The 24,942-nt window shown below is 43.0% G+C and overlaps 1 protein-coding gene across 12 annotated transcripts in view; it reads right to left on the bottom strand.

Annotated features, from left to right (window-relative positions):
* The window catches only part of LOC137372946 (KN motif and ankyrin repeat domain-containing protein 1-like), a 137,988-nt gene that overhangs the window by 79,504 nt on the left and 33,542 nt on the right, over positions 1-24,942 (bottom strand). The window contains exon 1 of one of the 12 annotated variants that reach the window (XM_068037489.1): positions 23,705-23,800. The exons of 9 other annotated variants lie outside the window; for them this stretch is intronic. The gene's annotated coding sequence lies outside the window, so the exon portion shown is untranslated. Of the gene's footprint in view, positions 1-6,203; positions 6,280-6,789; positions 6,853-23,704; positions 23,801-24,942 lie in introns of those variants that run through there. 2 more of the 12 variants (XM_068037493.1, XM_068037490.1) reach the window with 2 other exon arrangements.

Here is a 24,942-nt window from a genome sequence, read left to right as displayed (position 1 = left end):
TCTTTTGGGCCTCCTTATCTCGAGAGACAATGGATACGCGCCTGGAGGTGGTCAGTGGTTTGTGAAGCAGCGCCTGGAGTGGCTATAAAGGCCAATTCTGGAGTGACAGGCTCTTCCACAGGTGCTGCAGAGAAATTTGTTTGTTGGGGCTGTTGCACAGTTGGCTCTCCCCTTGCGCCTCTGTCTTTTTTCCTGCCAACTACTAAGTCTCTTCGACTCGCCACAATTTAGCCCTGTCTTTATGGCTGCCCGCCAGCTCATCATACATGCACAGTTAAACACAGAAATTGGGAAGTTTCTGTCTAAGTTTCTCCACTTCTCCAGTAGCTGTGCTACAATGGTATCTGACTGAGAGACTCAACAGTTACATACATGGAAGGGTGTGGATTTGTGGCATTTATGTGATAGATACCCAGAAAAATTAGGGTTTGTCCATTAAAGTGTAAGCAAAATTTTAACGATGTTGTCAGTCTTAATTACTGACAAACAACCTCTCTGGCACTGAAAATTAATTTTTATAAGCGTGGAGTCCCATTTCTTCAGATTAGTTACTTTGGAGATTCAAAAAAACATTTTTAAAAAAACTTTTTCAATCAGTCTTTTATCACCCCCTCTGTTAATCTCATCTTTCTTTTTATTTGGCTTTCTATTCATGATTTGACATTGAATTAACTATTCACTTCCTGTTTCAAGCTACATGTCTCAATATAGCTTCTTCAATCTGATTGGTTAAGGAGGCACCCTGTTGCTTGTCCTGTTCACACAGGCCCCAGGTCCCTAAAGAGGGCACCACACGGTTTGAGATTTCCAATAACTGCAAGTTCCAGTACAAAAGCTCAAGAAAGTCTATGGGCAAGTGTAATGAATGGCTTGCACCATTCTTTCACCACCGACTGCAAAATCGTGTGATGACATACAAAGAAACTGGACACTTAACCACAAAGGCAGCACTCTTTTAAAGTCACAGGAACATAATTCCCTCTTAGTAAAAGAAAATTAAATAGAATTGTAATTCAAAATAAATATTTAGCCTTGCTTTAAAATCTGCTAAATTTTTAGAATATGCGGTATGTTCTTTTAACTACCTGTAATCTCTTAGTGGGCCTTGTGAAGTATAAATAATTTCAAAAGCAGAAAAGCCATGCACACAGAAACATCAGAGACAACAATCCCCTCCAATCTACCCAATTTTCTCTCCATCTCAGCATTCCCCCGGTGACCTTATCAAGTGGCCATTCTTCATGTATGAGCTTTGATAATATGTGGGCTATTCAACCACAGGTGCATCACATTGGTGCTCATCCAGTGTCTACACACACGCAGGGATTACTGAACAGTGGCCAAATGCATTATCCTATGCTTTCCCCAATCTCCTAAAACAGGGGCACTCAGGCTAATTGAAATCCCTCCAATGAGAACAGCTAGCTCAATAAAATTCTTGGATTGAACCTGGACCTTTTGTAGCTTGTAAACCCAGTACCACATCAGGCAGTGTATTTACCTACTTACCCATCAGGAAAAGTGGGATTACAATTTGTGCTAAGGGTAAAAGGATTTTTTGATATTAAGCCCATGAAAAGATTAAAATTATATATATTTTATGCTAAGCTAAACTGACTTTACTGCTTGTCTGCATTCGGTATATTTAAAGCAGGAGAAAATCAGATGTGATATATTAATTCTGCAGAATGTAAACTACTTGTCTTTAACCTCAGTGAGTGGTAGAGTTGCCAACTCTAGAGTTTCATCACATTACCTCCTGCCTCCAACTGCCCTACCCAACACTCATGCCTTACATTGCCCAACATGTCCATCCTCATGGTGCCTCATCATTCGATATCAGCCGGAAAGTGAATAGGCTCATAATCCATTTGGATGATTCTCACTGTCTGTCAATAGTCTTTTCTCCCATGTCCAATATGTTTTATAACCTGTAACTAAATTGTTCAAAACATTTATTGCCCCTATGATTATTTTTCCAGGGTTGCATGCAACAATGCCCTAGAGATCAGTCTTTAATTCCTGATGACTCCAGTTTGCAGTGCTGAGGAAACATCTTTTTGTTCCATCTTTAAACCTGGTAATGAATATAACCAGTTGGAAAGTTTACCTTCACTCCGAAAGCTGTGTCTGAATTGAGCCCAGGCTTGTGAGATGGTACTTTCCTCCCAATTGGTTGTGTGTCCTTGGAACCAATGTGAGCAGACTGAATGGAGTTGCTTGTTGGAATGGGCTCAATGCACAAAACTACAAATAATATGGTAATCTCACTTAGTGAGACCACAGGGATGCCTGATGTGGGAAATGACACACTGATGCAGTAGGGTGCTCCGCTGAACAGCCTTTCAAGGAAGATTGTTAGGACAGTCAAGACAGTCAGAATGGAGGGAACTTTACTCTGTAATCACCCTGTGCTATAATTAACCTAAGATTGTCACCATTTTCCAAAACCAGTAATGTACAAGCGTTTGGACCATGAGTGGGGCTTAGGCATAGAGTTAATTCATGTTTATTTTGTTCGCTTTTCTCTTCATATCTTCTGTTGCTCCCTGTGCTACTGCAATTACTTATTTTTTCCTATAACTAATTGCACATTTAGTAAGTACTGAAGCTCTAGTTTTTTATGCATAAAGAGTTGTGTTTTACACTTTATATGATACCTACAGCCATTAGATAGAAAACCTCAGTCTGTCATCCAACTCCTAATTCTGTTAATCTATAAACCCACACAAGAGAATATTTTACAACTACGGATACAGTTTACTAAAACATAACTACTAGTGGAATGTGAAATCCTGATAGTTCTTACACAAGTCACTCAGCACTTTTAAAACATTCTCAATCAAATTTAGATTATATACAGCAATATATAATTTGTTTTATATTGTTAATTTACCATTTGCTATGATATAATCTGATTTACAACCAAACTGAAAATATGTCTTTTGTTCACTTAACTAACATAGTTAAGTAAGGGAATTCACTACCCATTCATTTTGAATTTCATTGATGATTTTGAGTCCTTAGTTATAAACAGTGTTTGAGCTTTCTTTCCAAATGTAGAGTTGTGCAGCTTTTCAAAGTTGGATTTTCCTCATCTTATTTCAGATTCCTCAACCAAGGAGCTATAGAATAGAGTATGAATGGGTCCAAGAAGATAGTAATGAGGTAGAAATACAGTCCTATGGGACTGGAGTTGGACTAGGAGGGAAAAGTACTAATTCTGGTTGGATATTCCATCACACTACTTCCTCGCTGATTTAGTTACTGAACTTAAGAGCATTAGCTGATTGGATGAATCTACTGTCAATCAAATTGATGCCATGGCCTGATTCATTACAACACATGACCTGATTGGATGCTAAATTCGAACTGCCTTGATGACAGCTTTTTCTTGTTTTTAAAATGTTTATTTTTAAATTAAATTCTGACAATATTTTTATTTTTTGTAGAATTAATAAGACTTTGTTTTAAAAAAACCTCCAATAAAGCAGATACTTCCACCTTTGTGATGTCTGATTGGCCAGGGTTTGACTATCTCCACCTCCACCAAGCACTGAGTTCGTGCTCCACAATCTGATTAGTCATCATTGCAGAGGAGATAGGTGGAGGTTTGTCTGCCATTGGAATAAGGATGAACAGGAAACTTTGTGTTCTATTTCATCAAAATGAATGGGTAATGAATTCTGTGGTTGTCCTGATATGTTGCTGTTGGTTCAGTAAGCAAAAGGAATATTTTCAGTTTAATTTTTAATCAGATAATATCAAAGCAAATGATAAGTAAATGACATAAGGTCCAGGACAATCTGTGAGGTTGGCAACACTCTTGGGAGGCAGCCTGAAATGAGTGAGCCATCAGACAGCACAAATCAGTAGGAAAGATCTAAGCTTCAAATCTCTTCCTTCATATATATTGGAATTGAAATCAAGGAGACTTGGAAAAAAAAGACCCTTTTGTGAGCCCTTTTCCTTTAGAAATTTTTGTAGTCTCCAAGTTAAGTAGGACAAGTTGGCTTCTGTGTGTGAGACCTGTAAAACAGGATGAAAACTACTTGTAAAAAGACTTTTGCTGCTCCATTGAATTTTCTAATAGTAAAAAAAACAGACCATTAAAGAAACTAGACATTCAGCTGAAAAACAGGTGAACAGCAATTCTAAACTGACCTGTGAGTGCTTGATGTAAATATTGAGCACCTATAGTGGAGAAATGCTCCAGTCCCCAATAATGATATGATAAAGTTTGAGCAATAGAAAAATCCATCAAAATTATGAATATGAAAAAATTATACTAATTTTTATACATGTTCCAAAGGTATTCAAGGAAAGATGGGATGCACCATTCTGCCACAATATGCCCCTATTCGCCTCTTCTACATTCCTCTGCATTATACCCATGGTAAAAAAGCAAGCAGATTTTGACTTGTTCCACAAAAATGCTTGGCCTTTGCTCAGTGCCTCACTCAGACATTGCAACAGAAAATGGGAAATTGAAGGCATGACCTGTATCATCCACTAGGACTGAGACATGTTGTGCTACCACAACAACCTTGGCATATTCAAAAATCACTGTCCTCAGTCTTCAGCGAAATACTCAAGTAGGAAAAGCCAGCAACAGAGTCATTTGGGACATCCACACTGCAATTCATAGGACACCGGTTTGGGATCCAAGGTTCCCTAAGCTCATCCAAAACTCTGCTGCCCACATCTTAACTCGCACCGTCATGTCCATCCATCATTCCTGTGTTCGCTGACCTTCACTGGCCCCAGGACTGGAAACAACCCGATTTTAAAATTCTCATCCTTGTTTTTAAATTCCTTTGTGGCCTTGCCCCTCCCTATCTCTGTAATTTCCTTCAGTCCTATAACCCTCCGAGATATCTGCGTTCTCCAATGCTGGCCTCTTGAGCAACTCTGATTTTCATCGCTCTACCATTGGTGACCATGCCTTGATCCTAAATTCTGGAATTCCCTCTCTACACCTCCCCACCTCTCTCTCCTCCTTTCAGACACTCCTCAAAACCTACCTCTTTGACCAAGCATTTCGTCACGTGTCCTAATGTCTCGTGGCTCACTGTCATGTTTTGTTTGGTACTGCTCCTGTGAAAGGCACTTTACAAATGTTTTACCCTGAGATGAGCTTCTGACTACATATCTGTTGTTGTTAGGAGTTCAGCCTCCTAACGAGTGACAACTCTATTTGCCCCATCTTACTCTCCTCCCAGTCTTCTCTCCCAGTGCACCTGCTGGGAGTGAATCTTGCCAATCTCCTACTTATCCCACACACTGCTCCCTGTGCTGACTCATTGCACTCTACCAGTGGATCGACTATTGCTGCCCCTCTCCAAATCTTCCTCCAAAATGTATGCTCACTTGTCAGCAAATGCCCTTGCCATCCATTAACTTATTGTGGATGATCACATCGACATCATAGCCTCAACGGAGACTTGGCTTTCCCCTTAATGAAGCTTCCCTGCCTGACTTGTCCCTTTCCACCACTTGTCCTGCTCAAACTACCTTGGTGGTAGTGTAGCCCTTATCTGTAAGGTACTGGACGGCTGCCAGCACTCTTACTCCAAGAAGACCGATTGCCGTCAAAAGAGAAGGGTTTAAAAATGGGCAAAATTGGGAGAAAAAAGTAATTACCTTTATATTCAATTAGAATCATTTGCACCATGACAAATCTATGATTAGAGAAGCAGAAAGAAAATACCACAAATTCTTGCATCTAAGACCCAGATCAATAAACTATCTGATCAAAATTTGCCCACATCCATGGCTGTTAAGTTACTAGGCAGTGAATTAATTAAGTCTGACTTCATAGCCATGTACCTGATCAACTCTGTGTTGTCACAGACCACCTGATGAAACGACTAAGCAAGCAACTACACAACAGTCTGAAAAACACTCCAAATAATGTGATCTGTGAATGTCAAAAGCATACAACTTCTCCTTCTCCTCTGTACCCAGTAGCACAAGGTAACCCGTTTATACCACTATCTTACATCTAGTAGATCATACATTGAGTCATTTCTGTAACAAAGTCCCTTTCTACATAGACAGATCATTAGTCTGACTCACAATTCCCTAACCAGGAGAATTGGTTAAATGCGACAAGCGGGTTGTCACTCCACTCCCATCGGACACAATACCCAGCTGGATGTCAACCTAGTATTCCGAGGCCAGAGCTTTCATCTCCTACTCACCAAGGCTATGATGTGGGAGGGGGAGTGGGCCACTCCACTCCCATTGGAGATGAGTACCCTGCTCCTTGTCAACACAATATACAGAGACCCTGTTCCGAAGAAGGGTCACTGACCCGAAACGTTAACTCTGCTTCTCTTTCCACAGATGCTGCCAGACCTGCTGAGTGGTTCCAGCATTTCTTGTTTTTATACAGAGACCTGAGCTTTCACTTGGGCATACGATATCTGGAGAAATAAAAATGTTTTAATTCAGTTCAGCGTTCTAATCTTTGCCTTAAGGATGCTGACATCATGGCTGGGATTTTCTATCGCCCGTGGGGGAACAGGAATGGGTACACTTTGAAAATAGTGCTCCTGGATGGTCTGTCAGAGTCCCGGGTGGAGCTGGGAACCCACTCGCCTCCAATTAACTGCCAATTAAGCCCTTTGAGGAGCTTGTCAATGGGCTGGGGAGGGCCAGAAGGTGATTGTGAAATTGCAGATCGCCAAACACAGTCTGGTGCAATGCGGGGAACAATCAAGCAATGCTTTCTCTGATGAAAAAGTTTTGGTACGAAGGGTTTTTGTCTCAGATCAAGTTCAGTACCTTTTAGTTGGCCGTTTGGCCACTTCTCTGCATCATGAGGCTGCGGGCCATCCAATGTCTGCCTCCTCTATTCTGCAAGGCAGCAGCAGGCTCTGTCATGGCTGACGTCTGCCTTTGAGGATTGTTCTCAGCAGGCAGCTCCCGCCTCCTGGCAGAGCTCGGTGCGACTGGCCCAATTAGGGTATCTGCATGTGAAAATTGTGCCAGGTGAGCAACGTAGACAGGGCACATGGTTGGGACCTGGAAATTATCTAGGGGTTGGGTTTCCCTGAGATTTATCCTTATTTATACAGTACAGGTATTAAAAATCTAGGCAGATTTAGTATAGTGTCATGGAACTGTTCCTTTTTTTCTTCTTGAATTAAAAACAGTGTGTGTCTTTAAGACTCTGTTTGAAAACAGTGTGCCTTTAAGACTGAGCACAATGTGCTGGCTGCATCTTTCCCTAGGCCACAGCAGGAGAGAGAAGCCACATGGTATAATGTTTTGATTTGACTGTGTGTAAAAACTATCTAAAACCGGTCTGAACCAATCAATACAAAGCATGCTTACTGAAGGAAAGAGCTGACTGCTTCTCTCAGCAGAAATTCTACAATGAGCTACAGGCTGTGTTAATTGTCTAAGGAGGAAAAAACCCTTTGAAGAGGCCATTTGTATAGCTGGAGTAAAGTTTCGACTGAGAGATTGTCATTTTTAAAATCTGAGTGGACCCATTGCTACACTCCTTGTTTAAAGAACTGTTTGATGCCTGCTGCAGCTGAAGTGCTTTGAATGCCTATCAAGAACAGATCTGTGTGAAGACTTCAAGAGGCATTTGATTATTTTTACGCCAGGATACCTCACCCATCAGGAATATAACCCACAAAGACTTATTTATTTATTCTTAAGAAACTGCTAATTTTTAAAAACACCACTTGTAAAACTGGTTAGCTATTGATTTTTCAGTGTATGTGAGTGAATGGGGGAGTTAGGTTAAAATAAGAAGTTATAAGGTCTTTATAGTGTTTAAGATTTAGTTTTTTAAATAGTTAATTTGTTGTTGTCTAAAGATACCTGGTTTGGTCTGTTCTATTCTGTTACTAGAGTGTTTAGTTTGGCTGTTTTTCCGGTTGGGTGGGAAAACTTTAATAATATGTTGTGACCTATGGAGTGATGGGACTGAATTGATGGTGCATTGCTCCCACCTCAGTTGTAACAATAGTAAAACCTTTTTACTCATTGCACCACAAGCAGACATCTAAAAATACTCTGTCAATGTCAGGCCTTGGATTACAACAGTTATCCAAAACAACTCCATCATTCTTGGGAATGTGTATTCCACTTGCACATTTGGCACGTAACTGAGTGACAAATGTCACGTTCAGCAAAATATCTATAGTAAGGACTCTCTCTCTCATCATAAGACAACACCAAACTACAAAAACAAGAGGTAATTATGTATTCAATGTATCAATTGGAAACACGATTAAACAGTTCTTAAAAATATATGTTGTCCTCCCCTTCTCGGACATTTGTTCATTGCCATTATCAACTGGCTCTATCTTCTGGCACTTTTGCCTTTGAAACAACTATTACCAGTCCCTTCTCAAAAAAAAAATCGCTGTCAAATTTCGCCTCCCCATCCCCCTCCCCCCACACCTGGGTGCTCCCAACAATTCCCTCCAACTGCGACACTCACTTTTGACTAATCCTTTCTTTCCAAGGTCCTAGAATGCACTGTTGCCCTCAACTCTGCCTGTTTGAGGCTGTCTCTCCCATTTTGGGATTCGACAATTTCATTACTGAAGGATCTTGGGTTGATTTAAAATTCAACCTTAAATTATATTCAATTCACAAAGGGTTACAATCTCTGAACTGAAGTGCTGGGAGATGTGCACTAAAGCCAATATGAGGAATAGTGCTTCCTGTATATCACTCCAGCCTTAGACAATTAAACTTTATTCAGATATTCCAGTGAATTTCCTTATCCATTATATCAGATGATTATACTGGTATGGCTTCTTTCATGAGAACTCACCTGGGAGAATTGCAGGAGAGATCCCTCCCAAAGCAGGGAAAGAAGGGGAGCAGTAACTGGTTTAACTGGCAGACTTGCCATCCAATCCCTAGATGTGGAAAGCTCAGAAAGATCAACCTCTTGTCTTCCTCTCTATGTAATAAACAGGACAGAAGCACAGAGTCTAGAAGGTCTGCTGAGGGAAGCTGATAAGGAAATAAATCTCCATAAGAAAAAACTGGTATAGATCCGAGGAAGGGTTTTGCAGACTGGCACATTTCAAGGTCCAGGACTACATGCTGAGGGACGTACTAAAGCTTGGGGCAGCCGCTGCAAAGGCTCAATGAGGAAAGGCCACTGTGTAAGGTCCTCCTGCCATAATATACCGAGGGGCTGGAACCTGAGTAAAACCCCTAGGGCTGTATGCACCAAAATGTTTTTTTACTATGTAATGTCAATGTACATTGCATTTAAAATGGAATGGCAAGAATTGTAAGGCACTTCATATTTCTGTATCGAACAAATCTGATCTCTATTGTACTTTCCGAACTGTGAAATTTGAACTGTTTTCAATGGTTTTATAATATATTTTTGCAAATACCTGAATAAAATATATTTTTGGAAAAAAAATTTGGCCAGAAAAGTAATCTTTAGCCCACTAACAGGGATAGTATGATGTGCTTTATTTTCTTTGTTACAAGGACTAATACTGAAAATACATTGAAGTACAGTGAAATTTACTACAAATGTTACTCTGCTCATTCATGAGACAATTGTAAAATGAACTAGTTTGCTCATTTGCATTCAGCCTTGTTAATTGGTGTGCCATTCAGATGACTGGAGAAGTGTACACAGGGACATCTGTGAGATTACAGTTATTGCATTCATATAACCAGAGATTTCATTGTTGCCAATTCTGGGGTCATGCTCGAGTATGACTATATATTGGCAGTAAAGGTAAACTCCTTATCATAAGGGAGGTTGGGTCTGTTTGCAGGAGCCACCAAATCTAATCCTGGGAGATGGAAATGAAAGATTTCAAGATCACTTTCTTCCCTCTCCATAATATCACTTTCTTCTGCCCCACTTTTCTTGTGAACAGAACTTTAATGTACCCTTTTGTCAGCTCAAAGGATCAACTTCTCTTACTTCAAAATGGATCACAATGACTATAATTGATAGTGCTACTATATGGCGGAGTGGTGGTATGCAGTTTCAAAATGATGTACTGCTAAGGGACCAAGCTGCCAATCCCACCTGTTGAACCACAAAACCAGTAAGCTGAGACTAGTGAGACAGATGACTTTTGGGTGAGGTGGGGAGTGTACATATTGCACAAGAAATTGCAGTTATGTGGGACAGGTTACATACAATAAGAGGGTCTTTTCCTGGCTGTCATTCATATGTTCGTATGTAAAATGGAGGTACACACACAGAAATTTGCTGATATTTGTACCGTGTCCTAACACATTGTAGACATAAAGGACTCAAAATTATCATTTAATATTCATATGTAATTTCTGTGCTGTATCATGATGGATATTCTTTGAGAAACTGCTACATTAAAATTAAGATTCTATTAACCTCAACAGCCACATTACTAAAATATAGCAAAGGTAAATTTTTTATAAAATTAATTTATTTATAACTTTTAATCACCTCCCATTTTCTCCTCTCTTGAAGATGATGACCCTTGTTTAGGTGGTGTTTCATAGGCACCAGCCATGCTCTGGCACCACATCAGTGACAATTCCTCATGTAGGTACATAGATGTTGGGAGTCAGCAGGCTATTGACCACTGAGAAAATCATCGCTGAACCCAATCACGTCCACGTTCAAATTCTACCCTGACCAATGACCCCCTCCTTCACCCAGCAGTACAGAAACTATTAGTACGACCTCTTTGGCTGAAATCAGCTACCTCATCACAGACAGGTGATTAAACTTGGGATCATATCAGTCGATGCATCAAAGGAACTTAAAAATTTATTAGGCAATTTTCCATTGTAAGTCAGAGAGAATATAAACTCTTTTCGTACCTCTCTGTGTTCTCTCTGTGCTCCTGTTTCGTTCTCTGGCTTTTCTCTTTTGATTATGTCTGTTTCTCCTCTGATTGTCTTTCCTTAACTCTTTATTCACCACCTTTCTATTTCCATCTGGGTGGGAGATGGTGGGTTATATGGTAGGGAACTTGCAACCAATGCATGGAGTCTGCATTTTGGGTGGAAATTTCAGGGGAAACCCCAACTTCCCCGACTACCTCAAACTTCCCCGACTCCCTCATTTCCATCATGGCTTTATCCTTCAATTTACCCATTACCCACTGCCCTTCCTGTCACCCCATGATTCCCATCGGGACTAACTGGGCAGCAAGAACAAGACCGTGCAATGACCTATCAGCAGTAAGATCCCGCCCAAATTCCCATTCACCACCACATATAAACCTACTGTTTCCACCTGTTCCAGTTATTTCTCCAGACGACAGGCAGAGTGTGCTGCCTGAAACATCAAGGCTTGCCAATTCTTCTAAGAACTCCTTTTTCAAGGAAAAAGCTGCTCTTTTTAGAGCACGTTCACATGGTGCAAAGCCATAAAATCATCTTAGTCAACATTAACAATGTAACCATGTTACTGCGATTTTTAAAAAATGTTGTTTAAACCCTTATTTTGGTCAGGTACATTTTCAGTTACTGAGAAAAAATTCACAAGACTTTTTTCATACAGCATTTTGAATGGAGATACAATATATCTGAATACACCGCATAGTGTAATAAGGGCTAAATTTGACAGCACCTGAAAACAGCCGAGGGGATTACAATGAGCAATTAACTTGCGCCTGTATATTGCGATGAAGGCAGCATGTCAACTTCATGTTTCTTGCTCATTTCAAGGATTTCAGTGTCCAGCCAGTAATAAACATGCTGTTGATTGGCCGGGCATGTCAGCAGGGGGAACAATATTGTGAGTGGCTGGCACCACTTAAAGTTAGCGTGCACCTTCTGACAGTTTGTTCAATGACTCTGACCTGGGAAACATTGAAGAAAGGCAAAACATGAGAGAGTGGGCTCCAAGGTTTTCGGATGCTGCACTGGAGGCCTTGGTGGAGGAGGTGAAAATGAGAAGAGATGTTCTCTATCCACATGGGGCCAGGAAGCCCTCTAGCCACATTCTCAGAAGACAGTGGGAGCAGAAAATTGTGGAGGTCAATGCCAGGAGTCAAGCCCTCAGGACCTGGAAGCAGTGCAAGAAGTTCAATGACCTCACACAAGTAGTCAAGGTCAGTAAATACATAGTCATATGTCATATTTCACCACCTTACCTCAGCCACTGCTCAATTCACCACATCCCCATCACTTATCTACCAACAATGTCTATCAATCAGGACTCATAACTGGCATTCATATGCTTCAACACACTCTCAAATACTTAGCGCTACTGCAAACCTTGTATCCACATCTCACAGTTTGCACACACTGTCAGCTATTCAGTCATAACAGCCACATTACCCAAACAGATTGCATGGCACTCACTGACACACCTCCCTCTTTCTTGTAGGACAAGGTGGTGCACAACTGGAAGTGGCAGGAGCTAACTGGAAGGGGATACACATGCCTGCACGTCCTAACCCTCATGGAGGAGGCTATTATTGGGATGCCCATTGCTGAGCTTGTGGCCAGTGGAGGTGCAGAAATAATCGAAGATGACAGTGTCCTCATACATAATCCTCCTTCTCACATTCCACCTCCCCCTCATCCCACATTTCATTCTGACTTACAAGCTGCAGATGGTGTGCAGAAGTATGCTTTTCTTAGATTCTTCACCCTCATCCCCACCCCCTGCCACTCCCATACTTTACCCTTTCGCCTTTCTCCTTTCAGATACCAAAAAAGTGCAAACTGACCAGGCAGTGCAGTTACAGCAGGAAGACAGTGATGATGAAGATGCACCATCGCTTGATTTCACACTCGTAGCCCCCAGCTCAGATAGTGACACTGCATGTAATTTAAAGGATAGCACTCTGGTGGGATCTGCATGTAGTGAGACATTGGGCAGGAGTGGCCTGTAGCCAGGGCAGGGGGCAAAGATAGCGAAGATGCCACCTCCCCGGAGAGGGAGGTCACTCTCATGCTCTGCTGCAGAGAACTCAGATAAGCACGTCGTTGGGGCAGTCTACAGAAGAACTGATGGGTACACACATCAAAATGCTTAGTGCATTGAGAAGCCTGTCAGAAAGCCTGTGGATGATGTCAAGAAGCATGGAAGGGTCCAGCACAAACTTGGCAAAGGGCTTTACATGGATTTTGGAGCTCAGCCTTTCCAGCATGGAAGCAGTAGACATCTCCGTTCGCATACCTGTGGACGCAACCATGATGCAGTATCTGATGGCTGATGTCACAGCTTCCTTTGCAGCACAAGCAACAGCTACCCAATGTCTCAGTGCAGCAGAGAAAGCTCAGACTGCTGTTATCATGGCTGTGGATATCAGTTTTCAAAGGAACTTGTAGAGTGTCACAGCAGTTCAACAATCTGTCCTCCAACAGATCACTAGGATTGCTGAGGCACTGCCTTGGGGGTGTGGTAGTGCTCCATAGAGCACAAATCTGCCATTCCATCAGTGCCCTTTGCTATTGCCTGTCAGCCAGCCAGACCAGGCTGCTGTCACCCATGCTGAGATAGTGCAGTCCACAACCAGTGCTTTTCGGCCCAAAGCTGATCAAGATTATCCTTCAAGGCCATCTGCGATGTCCTCCACTGAAAGTCAGCAGCCTTCCACCAGCCTTACTGCAGCCACTGGGGTAGCTGTGCATAGGAGCATTAGGACTGGCAAAGGATCACGGTAGACAGACATGAAGGGAATGGATGATTATTGGCTTTTGTATGCAGTATGGTATAATTTGATTTATAAATTTTCTTTGTTTTATTTTGTGGTGGCTTTTATTTTTGCATACTGGCCAAGTGGATGCTGTGATAGTCAGTGACAGAGGGAAGGTAAGGTGTGGGACTCTTGGTGAATGGGGAACTGGGGTTGCGGTTACTGGTATTGTCACATCTCAGGCTGAAAGAATCACTCTTGAAGTCACAGATTTAACTTTAACAAAGATTTAACAAGCTTTAATAAAGACTTCTGTTCACTGCTGCAGCATATGCCTATCTGACCTTACAACAACCCTCAGGTCAGGTGTTTTCCCCAAAGCTAATTTCACTTTCAGAGACTATATAGTCTCTAATCCTCAAGCCAACATATACAATCATGACATTCCTCCCTAATCAGACTAAAACATGTCCATGATTTTCATAATTCACTGAGAAAATGAATTTCTTCATTGGCATTTGCTTTCAAGGGCAGCGTTTGGCATACACTCTTTTTGTTTTGAACATAATCACAACACAAAATCTTCATATCGTTTTGGTGGTCTCCTCACGCATTATGGGCTTTCTGTTGTCTCAGGAACTCTGGTTACCACGTCAGAATGAGGAAGTGTCATTGGCCCCTCTGGAACCGATGTTTTTCCCTTTAGATAGCAAGTTGAATGTCAGCTTCACCTCAGCTCCTATATCTGGTTCATTTGCTGTTTTGTCTTTGTCACCATGATGCTTTTTAACACATGACGAATTTCTGTCATGCAGTACTCCTTCTGGTGACTGCACAGTCACACTGTTTCCCTTCTTGCAAAAACAGTGTACGGCTTGGGATAATATGATGTATCCATCTTACTTGGACTCTTCTGTCTCAGCAATACTTCATCACTTGCCATCACATCAGACTGTCTAGCTGTCCTTCTGTAATCTGCATAAAACTTTGCAACACCCTTTTTCTCAGCATCATGATCTCGAACCTCCTGAGTAACTCCAATGTCGCTCAGCTCTGGTATCTTGGTGCATACTTTGTGTCAAAATAACAACTCAGCTGGGCTCTTTCCCATCGTAGTGTGTGTAGTTGCTCTATACATGGCCACTGTTACAACCATGTGAAAAAGGTATCTAGGGTCCCTCTCAGCCTTCACCTGGTCTTACTGTAACAGGGTTTAATTTTTAACACACTGTGTTTTTAGCTCCGCCTTGGTGAATCCTTGTTCACCGCTTTCCAATTATAAGGCAAAGAAACCAGCACGAACAGGTTTTCTTAATTTAAAGAGGAAAATTTGAACTTTATTAAACTTGAATTTAAACTCTAATTCAGTTAACGTCTATAGATACACAACACGATCACGCTAGCATGCATAAGCGCTACACACATGCAGATAGAGACAAAAAAGAGCAGAAGAAAAAAAAAGTTTGAGGCAATATTTGAAGAGTTTTTGTTACGGTTCTTCGAGCTCATTGTAGTGTCCTTGATTGTAGGTGGATCTTGCTTTTCATTGGGGCCCAGTATTCTTCTTAAACCTTGTTCGCTGTAGGAGACTTTTCTCTCTTGGGGTTCATGTGTCTTCAATGGATTCAGAGGCTTGTGAGAAAGAGATGGGAGCAGACAGGAGAGATCTTCAGTCCAGGAGCAAACAGACACTCTGAGTTCAAGCTGTTTGTACAATTCAGAAAACCCCAGGTTGCCAAGCAGGTTAGTCATGTGACTAACTGGTCTGACCACGTCTTTGATTGTATCACCTTAGCAGTCACTCTTACGCACAATACCTGGTGATCAAGGTCCATTGTGGGTTGAATGTGTCAAGGAATGGTCCTTTGTCCTTCCAATCACCATCTGTAAAAATGCAAATGTCTTTTCCAGCCACGTCTGATTTGTTTAACAAATCCTTTCTTCATTCCAGTAACAGTTTAAAATCAATGTTCATGACAAAATTAATGCGCCTCATTCTTGGCAGGTGGGGGTCTAGCATGATAGTCACTTATGACAACAACATCTCGTTCCAGTCTTTACCCTCAGCCTTATCGGTTTCTCGAAGGATTGATTTTATCTTTCCACTTCCCTAATTGCCTGTGGCCATTTAGGTGAATACCTGTGACTTGTATGCAATCTGCAAAGGTCGGTGAAGTGAATTGTGGCCCATCATCTGAATACAATGCGACTGATAGACCATGCCTTGCAAATACTTCAGTCAATGCAAACACTGTTTTCTCTGCCATTGTAGACTTCATTACCACATACTCATAATAACAGCGGTAATAGTCAATCACCGCTAGTATTAGACTCTCCTGATGGAAATAGACCTAAGAAGTCAACTGCTACATCCTCCCATGGTCCAGCTGGTAACAGTATACTGTGTACTGGTTCTGGTGGATTGGGTCTACTGATAAGTTGACATCCATGACATGTTTTGATAAACTGTTCCATATCTTTCTCCATCCCTGGCCACCATACTTCAGTTTGTAAGTTTTGCTTAGTACCAACCACTCCCAAGTGACCCACATGAGCTAGTATCACCAGTCTAGGCCTAAGCTTTAGTGGCACTACAAGTCTGTTACCTCTGAGAACACTCTTCCCAATTGTGCACAGCTCATCTCGTAAAACAATGTATGCTCTGAATGGCATTTCTCCCAATTTCCAGCTTGGATTCTCTGTCTAATGTCATTCAATTCTGGATCTTTGTCTGACTCTCTTTCAAACTCGCTAGTTGTCATTGCTCTGGGTGCAGCATGAACTGCCACAAACCGCATAAATAATTCAGCTTCCTTCTCTAGTGAAGATCTGTGTGTTTGTCCTTCAACTGGTTCAATGATGTCTTGGTCAACCAGTTCCGTGATCTTTGCCTCGACTTTCCCTCTCAGACCAAAAGTTGTTCTATGTATCGGCTGAGCTACAGGCTTAACGTTCTCATCCATTGTTAATCTCACTTGGCAGTTGTGCAACTTCCCAATTCCTTGAAACGCTGGTCCAAATTCCTCTCGAAACTCCACATTGGATTGAAAGTGAATTCTGTGAAATCCTATGTGTAGCACCCCCAAAGGCTTAGCCAGTTTCTCTATTCAGAGGAAGTTCACCATCCTCCTCAATCATTATGAATTCTGCCTCCACACTCTGATCTCCAGCTCTTACACTCAGTGAAACATCCAACAGTTTGAATTGGGGTTTTAGATGTGCAAGAATAAAGCTTTTTGACACATTTTCGAGATGTGCACTTGATTCTCTTTGTCCTCACTTCCTCCCACAGTGCTTTGCTGATGACATTACTGTCACTGCCCAAATCTACAATAATGCTCATGTCAATACCCCCAACAATCACTGGAACTTTCTCATGGTTGCTTCCATTGACAGAAAACATGTATCCATGATTGCTATTCATGTCTTCACTCACTACATCTTCTTCAACTTGTCTCACAATTATACTACTACCATCTCTCTTTCCTTTTTAGAGTTTGCCAGGCTTCCCAATCTGTTCAGTTTTGCTTCTGTACTTCTTGACAAAATAGTCTCTTCCCCACATATTCTGCATATCTTTCCCTTGGCAGGACAGCAAGCATCTCTTCCATAGTGCCCCAAGTTGCAACATCTGAAACACTCTCGGACTTTTGCTGTTTACATTTACATGTACCTAGATTCCGTTGTGTCACTCGATTAACCTCAGATTTTGTCATGCCAATGGCAGAAATGGGACCAAGTTTCATGCTGTGAACTTGTCCATCCACTGCTTCCAATGCAGCCATTATTTTCAAAATGTCATCCAACGTTAAGTCACCTCCTCTTTCCAGCAGCCTGCATCTCAACTTGTTCGATTTGCAATGTTGGACCACCTGATCCATTATCCGGTTATTCAGATCCATTGCAACATAATTGCATCCATCTGACACCTGCCTCAGATGAGTCACAAATTGGGCTACTGTTTTCCCCCTTTCTGTCTCATTTGACGGAAAACATGCCTTTGGAATGTGGCACACTGACAGTACTGGGATCATCCGTCAGATCAAACATCTCAATTTCCCAGACTGCAGACATAACAGCTCCAGTAAATGCTATGATACAATCCTAAATATCTTTGAATTTACCTATGTATTGTTTGTCTTTATAACCTCATTGCCAATGTCACATCTCAGGCTGAAAGAATCACTCTTGAAGTCACAGATCTAACTTTAACAAAGATTTAACAAGCATTAATATGCCTATCTCACCTTACAACAACCCTCAGGTCAGGTGTTTTCCCCAAAACACAAAGCTACTTTCGGTTTCCCTTCCAAGTACCATATAGTCTCTAATACTGAAGCCCACACATACAATCATGACAGATATAGCACTTGGTTGAGTTCTTCACAGTCAGCCTGGACAAAAAGAGGCTGTCTAGGTTGAGTCCTCCCTCTTCCTCCTCCTCCTCATCATGTCCCTGCTCTTCAACTGCTATATTGTTGGTAATTATCATCTCATGAGGTTGTGCAGCATGCAGCACACTCATATGAATCTTGACACCCACTCTGCCGAGTACTGCGGGGCTCCTCCAGAGTGGTCCCAGCAGCAGAAGCATTGTTTCAGTACACCAATGATCTGCTCTATCACATTTTGTGTGGCAATATGGCTTTCATTGTATGCATGCTGCGAATGTGTGAGTGGGTTGTGCACCAGAGTCATGAGCCCTGTTGTTAGAGAATAGCCCTTATCGGCCAGTAGCCACCCTTTAGTTTGCCGTGGTGCCCCAAATGCAGCTGGCACAACAGACTGCCGCAGAATGAAGGCATCCTGACAGTTGCCATGATACCTGGAATTGACTTGCATGGTTCTTTGCCTATGGTCACATACCAGCTGGGTGTTGAGGGAGTGGAATCCCTTTTGGATTGAGTATATTGCAGCGTTGACATGCAGCGCCCACAAAGCCACATACATGCATTCAATGGTACTCTGCACCATGGGGAAGCCTGCAATCCTAGCGAAGTCACGTGCTCACTCCACCTACTGCTGTCTGGCAAGAGAGAATGAAATGTAGTTAACATTGTATGAATAGAGAACCTCAGTGATCTCCCTTACACAATAGCGGATGGCAAACTGAGATGTTGCAAATATCTCCATCTCCAGCCTGGAAGGAGCCAAATGCTTAAAAGTTCACTGCTACAGTCACCATCACAGCCATTGGCAATGCAGTTCTTGCCGTGCTCTGAGGTTGCAGTTGTTGCTGCAGTAGGTGGCTGATTTCAGTTAGGATGTCCTTACTGAAGTGCAGAAATCTCACACTTTGTTCCTCACTGAAGTACAGATTAGAGAATTGCTCCCTGAACACCCTTCATGGATATGGTCTGCAGCTGAAAGCCTATCTCTTCCTTGTCCCCCTCCTTCTTCCAGCAGCTTGTTCTGCTCTGCATGACCTCTGATCATTTTCCAAGTCATGCTGCTTTCCAAAGGGAAAACCTGAACACCATGAATGGGAGCAACTGATTTATGCGGAAGCCTTGAAGTCAGCAAAAACTCCTTTAGCACCTGCCACACCACTCCCTGTAGACTTTTGGAACTTTAGACAATTATACAAAGCACCGAGCACTTGTAAAATCAAACCAAGAGCTAGAAACAAATCAACCAGCAACTAATCTGTAAGTAGATGATGCTCCCTTCAAATAGCACTAGTGGGGAGGTCCTTCTTACTGCTGAATGCGCGTTTAACCGTGTGAGGTTAAGCGAAGGCATTAGCTGGAGTTTGAGCTCTGAAATAGCACTGCTGGCATCAAATCAGCATTGCACACTGATTAACGTCATGATCAGCATTCTTTGCATACTTCTGGCAGGTGTTCACAGCACACGTACTAACACCCTGACCAATATGGCATCTGGCACAATTTGCCCCAAACATGGGTGCACATTCCACAGATGCCATTTTGGAGCTTTAAGGGCACTCATAGTCAAAAAAAGGGGTGAAATTGATCCCAATTTCTTGCCCAATATCTTTAATAATGGAAGTCCTATCACTCTGATACCTTCAAGGGTCACAGGCAATTGCACAAAATATGGATACATAATTGGATTTTCTATTTCCACTGGAGCTTTTCAATGGATACGGGCCTCTATAAAACGAATTTAGTATATTATAGATAGATTAACCAAGTTAATTTGCACATTTAATTATACCATTGTATAAAGATTTTAAAATCTCACAAATCATGCCGCAATAAACAATAAGGATTGATAATAAGATAAAATAATAAAATTTGGAGAATTGAAATTACTACTGTTGATCAATGTTACAAATAATCAGAAGCAGAGTTAACGTTTCGGGTCAGTGACCCTTCGTCACTGACCCGAAACGTTAACTCTGCTTCTCTTTCCACAGATGCTGCCAGACCTGCTGAGTGAATCCAGCATTTCTTGTTTTTGTTTCAGATTTCCAGCATCCGCAGTATTTTGCTTTTATTACAAATAATCAGCATGAGTACAAAGTAGAAATCATGGTTTGGATTTTCAAAGTGGAGGTGGGAAACGGGAGCCTGGTCTGGCTTTTGGTCTGAAACCTGCCACCTCTGGGAAGCTGAGATTGCAATATTCAAGTGGGAAAGCCTTAATTGGTGTGGAGACAGGTTTCCTGCCCCCTTAGAAGCAGTGGGATTGAAAATGGCAGTGGTTCAGATCAAGTGTGAGGCCCATGTAGGATTGGACTTTATTCCAGCAATGGGGATTCTGGCGGTGGGCTGGAAGGTGGGGGAAAACCTGCCTCAGCCCCAGTGACAGGGTTGGGGCAGGGTGGGGGGGTCATCCCAGTGGTGTGCCCCTGGATTACCACCAAAGGAGAGACCCCCGATCCCGCTAGGAGGCCGCCAAGTTGAACCTGGTGGTGTCTCCCTGCACTGGGGGCCCCTCCACATTCTGGAAAATCAAGGTGGAGGTGGGAAGAGACCCTTAAGCGGCCATTAATTGACCACTTAAGGGCATCAATGGGCCTGGGACAGGAAGACCATCCTCAGCCTTCCCTGCCCAGGACAAAAAGGCAAGATGCCCAGGAACTGTGGGGAACAGTGCCTACTGCCCCCCACCCCTACCTCCGTGCCCACCTCCAAAGGCAGCACAGAATTCTGCCCATAGACATCCACGGCAGTCATCATTGAGGCTGCTTGTTGTCCTGAGGGAGAGATCTGCCTTCCACAGCACCAGAGGAAAGCAAGATGTCGCAGGGGAGCTGGAGGCCTGGCACTAGTGGCAGAGCAGACCCTCGCTTCATCGATGCCCACCTGGATCTAATACCGGAGGCAGTGTAAGAGAGAAGGGAGATCCTTTTCCCCGAGGGTGGCAGGAGGAAGCCACCGCGTCATGTAGCAGGGGCACCACTCTGTTCAGTGTTATCCCCCTCTGCCCCCTCTTCCTCCTTCACTCTCACCTCCCGCCTCTCCCCCAATGAGCCCCCTTCCAAGGCTTCACTGTCCTCAAAGTCCATCCTTCTCTGGAGGGCCATGTAATGGAGAGCACAGCAGACCACCACAATAACCAACACCCTTGCAGGAGGGCATTGGAGGGTGGCACTGACCAATCCAGGCACCAGATTCACATCTTCAGAAACCCAATGGCCTTTTCAATCGTTGGCCTGCTGAGCAGGTGGCATTTGCTTTGCCTCTGTGCCTCTGTCTGGGGCTCCCATAGAGGGGTCAGTAGCCATCCCTTCAAGGGATTTCCCCTTGGAGCCAGCCATGCACTTTGGGGGATGGAGTGAAGGACTGAGGCAGCTTGAACTGGCGGAGGATGAAGGAGTCATGGCAGCTGCCAGGAATAGGAGCTCAAACATGGAGGAAGCTCTTGGTGTGGTAACGGATCATTTGGATGTTGAAGAAGTAGAAGCCCTTCCTGTTGATGGATCTCACTGGCTTATCATTGGGTGCCTTGATGGTCACATGGGTACAAATCGATGATGCTCTGCACCTGAAGGAATCTATCGATGGCGTCAAAACCCATTGCCCACTCTGCCGGTGCAGGCCTATCTGTGTCAAAGTGGGTGTAGTCCCTGCCCTCCTGAAAAGGGCATCCATGACCAGCCTGATGAGATGACGACTGCGAGATTCCAACCAGGTTCACAGCTGATCCCTGGAATGACACTATTGCATAGAAGCTCAGGGCATCTGCGACTTTGATGGCTGCAGGTAGGGGACTGTCATGGGGGCCGTGAGGCCTCAGGTCATTGTGGATCAAAGCATACACGACCGAGACCATCTGCCTGGATAGGCGCAGCCTCCTGAGGCACTGGCACACTATCACTTGCAGGTAGCTGACTCTTGGGCTGTGCAGCTGATGTCTTGGGTAGTGCCTTCTTCCTCTTGCAGCCCCCCCCCCACCCCCGCTGTGCTCCTCTGGCCTCCAGCTGCCCAGGAGGTGCATCTGCTGCAGCTCATCCTGGAAGCTCTGTCCAATGTCAGAGTTGTCTGTTTCCATCTGACCTCTGGCAGCTGGGCTTTGAACGCTCACCAGGCCTTCCTCTGCCAACTCTAGCTGCCACTGTGATTCCAGCAGGCTGACTTCCCTATCCAGTTTCATGGCGCTGTCCAATGTAACACTTAACTGTTCCAGCTTCGACAATATCCACACTCTATTTGCTACCTCAGCTTTAATCAGCCCTTCCCATTGTCCTCATGTCCCTCCACAATGCTCACATCTTCACAACCCTGCCATGTCCATCCATGGCGTTTTTCCCCTTCCCAGCCTTTAAAAATTGTTCCCTGTTCCTGACAAGCCTGTTAATGAGCTCAACAGGCAACAGGTTGCCCAACCAGTTCTCTTCCTGTTGGCTGCAGTTTAAAAATAGCATCATGTTCTGGAGGCAGCGGGACCCAGTGCTGACCTCCAAGAACACAGTTTTCAAATTGCGCTCGCTGTTGTTCCCACTCTCAGCGGGGTTTGAAAATCCGGCCCCTTGTTTTTGAAACTCACCTGGACTATTTCTTTCAGATTGTCAATAGGAGGAATTCCATCCTTTTGTATGGCTGCTTAGTTTCTTCTTTTTAATTCTGTGTTTATTATTTTTTTTCTGTAGCTTTTGTAATCTGTTCTAATTTTTACTGCTTTCTACATAATGCCCACCCTCAGTGTCTCCACTTTAATTCTCTCTCTTTATCCAAGTTATTTGATTATATTTTCTTCCATTTTTTGCACATTTCTGTTTTGTCTGATTTAAATAATAGGTTTGCTTCTCCACTATAATTTCCTGATTTTCCTATTAACTTTTTATTATTCGTTCTTGGGATGTGAGTGTCACTGGCAAAGCCAGCATTTATTGCCCATCCCTAATTGTCCTTGAGAAGGTGGTGGTGAACTACTGCAGTCCTTGGGGTATAGATACACCCACAGTGCTGTTAGGAAGGGAGTTCCAGGATTTTGACCGGGCAGCAGTGAAGGCATGGCAATGTATTTCCAAATCAGGATGGTGTGTGACTTGGTGGGGAACTTGCAGTTGGTGGTGTTCCCATGTGTCCGCTGTCCTTGTCCTTCAAAGTGGTCGAGGTCGCAGGTTTGGAAGGTGCTATTGAAGGAGCCTTGGTGAGTTGCTGCAGTGCATCTTGTAGATGGTACACACGGCTGCCACTGTGCGTCAGTGGTGGAGGGAGTGATTGTTTAAGGTGCCAATCAAGTGGGTTGCTTTGTCCTGAATGGTGTTGAGCTTCTTGAGTGTTATTGGAGCTGCATTCATCCAGGCAGGTGGAGAGCATTCCATCACATCATGGCTCCAGCGACCCGGGTTCAATTCTGGGTACTGCCCGTGTGGAGTTTGCAAGTTCTCCCTGTGTCTGCGTGGGTTTTCTCCGGGTGCTCCGGTTTCCTCCCACAAACCAAAAGACTTGCAGGTTAATAGGTAAATTGGCCATTATAAATTGCCCCTAGTATAGGTAGGTGGTAGGGAAATATAGAGATAGGTGGGGATGTGGTAGGAATATGGGATTAGTGTAGGATTAGTATATATGGATGGTTGATGGTCGGCACAGACTCGGTGGGCTGAAGGGGCTGTTTCAGTGCTGTATCTCTAAACTTCTGCCTTGTAGATGGTGGACAGACTTTAGCAAGTCAGGAGGTGAATTACTCACCGCAAAATTCCTAGTCTCTGACCTGCTGTTGTAACCACAGTATTTGTATGGCTGATCCTGTTAAGTTTCTGGTCAATGGTAACCCCAGGTTGTTGATGGTAGGAGAGTCAGTGATGGTAATGCTGTTGAATGCCAAGGGGAGATGGTTAGATGGTCATTGCCTGGCATTTATTGCGCGAATGGCACTTTCCTGTCAATTGCATTTTCATGCTTGGTTTAACTTGCCTGCTTTTACCAATTATGCTCTTATTTTAGTTATTCCATCTCCCATCCTCTTTCAATTACTTTTAAACTCTTCTTTCTACACCAACTTGTTATGTCTTGCCACTTCAAAAATGATCTTGATGCTTGTAGATTTAACAAACCTTTCCTCCCAATAGCTGATTGTAGGGTGTAAACACTGCACAAAGATTTTTCTCTACAAATACCCACTTCAGTTATGTTACACAGCAATAAATGAGCATCAGATGCAATTTGTATGAGTTCTTCTACCTGTCTTCAGGTTAACTGGTCTGCTCAGAATTCCAGCATCAATATTACATGTTCCACTTCTACTGTGGAGCTCTCTCCCAGATAGTGTCAATGCTTGGAACTCTTGTCTCTTGAATACAAAAGCTGAAGCACTGATTCACACAGAGTCCAGTTCTTTAGGTATCAACTACCCTCCAGTATCTCACACAAGTGCCCATTCTTCATGTGTGTGTTTAGATACCAAGTATGGGAGAAATCACAGGTAAACTGAAGCCTGTGATTATGTAACATCCACACATGCACACTTCACAGCAGTTACGAGAAGTTGATATCATTTAGGAGCTGGAACTCTGCTTGATTCCTTTGTAGCCCAGGGATCTATAATAGTAGTGTCCCAACTAACTCAGCAGAGTTTGGGGTTGGAATTCCAGTACTTTCTTGGTCTGCATGGAGTGAGTAGCACATTGGGCAGTGTCATTGGGAAACAGAATCTTAATTTAAGCGAAGCTCAAATACAACAATCTTAAGGGGGAAAAAACACATGCAGAGGAAACATCACCAGTTAAAAATTTAAAAAAAACATGTTTTGGCATAAAGCACTAACTTTTTCATTGAAAGTGAATCAAGACACAATTGTATACAATACTGCTTGAAGATGAATTACTGAAGTTATTTTAAGATCAATTTGAGACACTCCCCCAGAGAGAATGTTTGTTTACACATGCAGTATTCTTTTTATAACCTGGGGCATGGGAAATGTTGTAGTT

The sequence above is a fragment of the Heterodontus francisci genome, chromosome 8 (assembly GCF_036365525.1).
Source record: "Heterodontus francisci isolate sHetFra1 chromosome 8, sHetFra1.hap1, whole genome shotgun sequence".
Lineage (NCBI taxonomy): Eukaryota > Metazoa > Chordata > Chondrichthyes > Heterodontiformes > Heterodontidae > Heterodontus > Heterodontus francisci.
The sequence above is the reverse complement of the archived record's forward strand: the minus strand, read 5'-3'. Positions and strand labels throughout refer to the sequence as shown.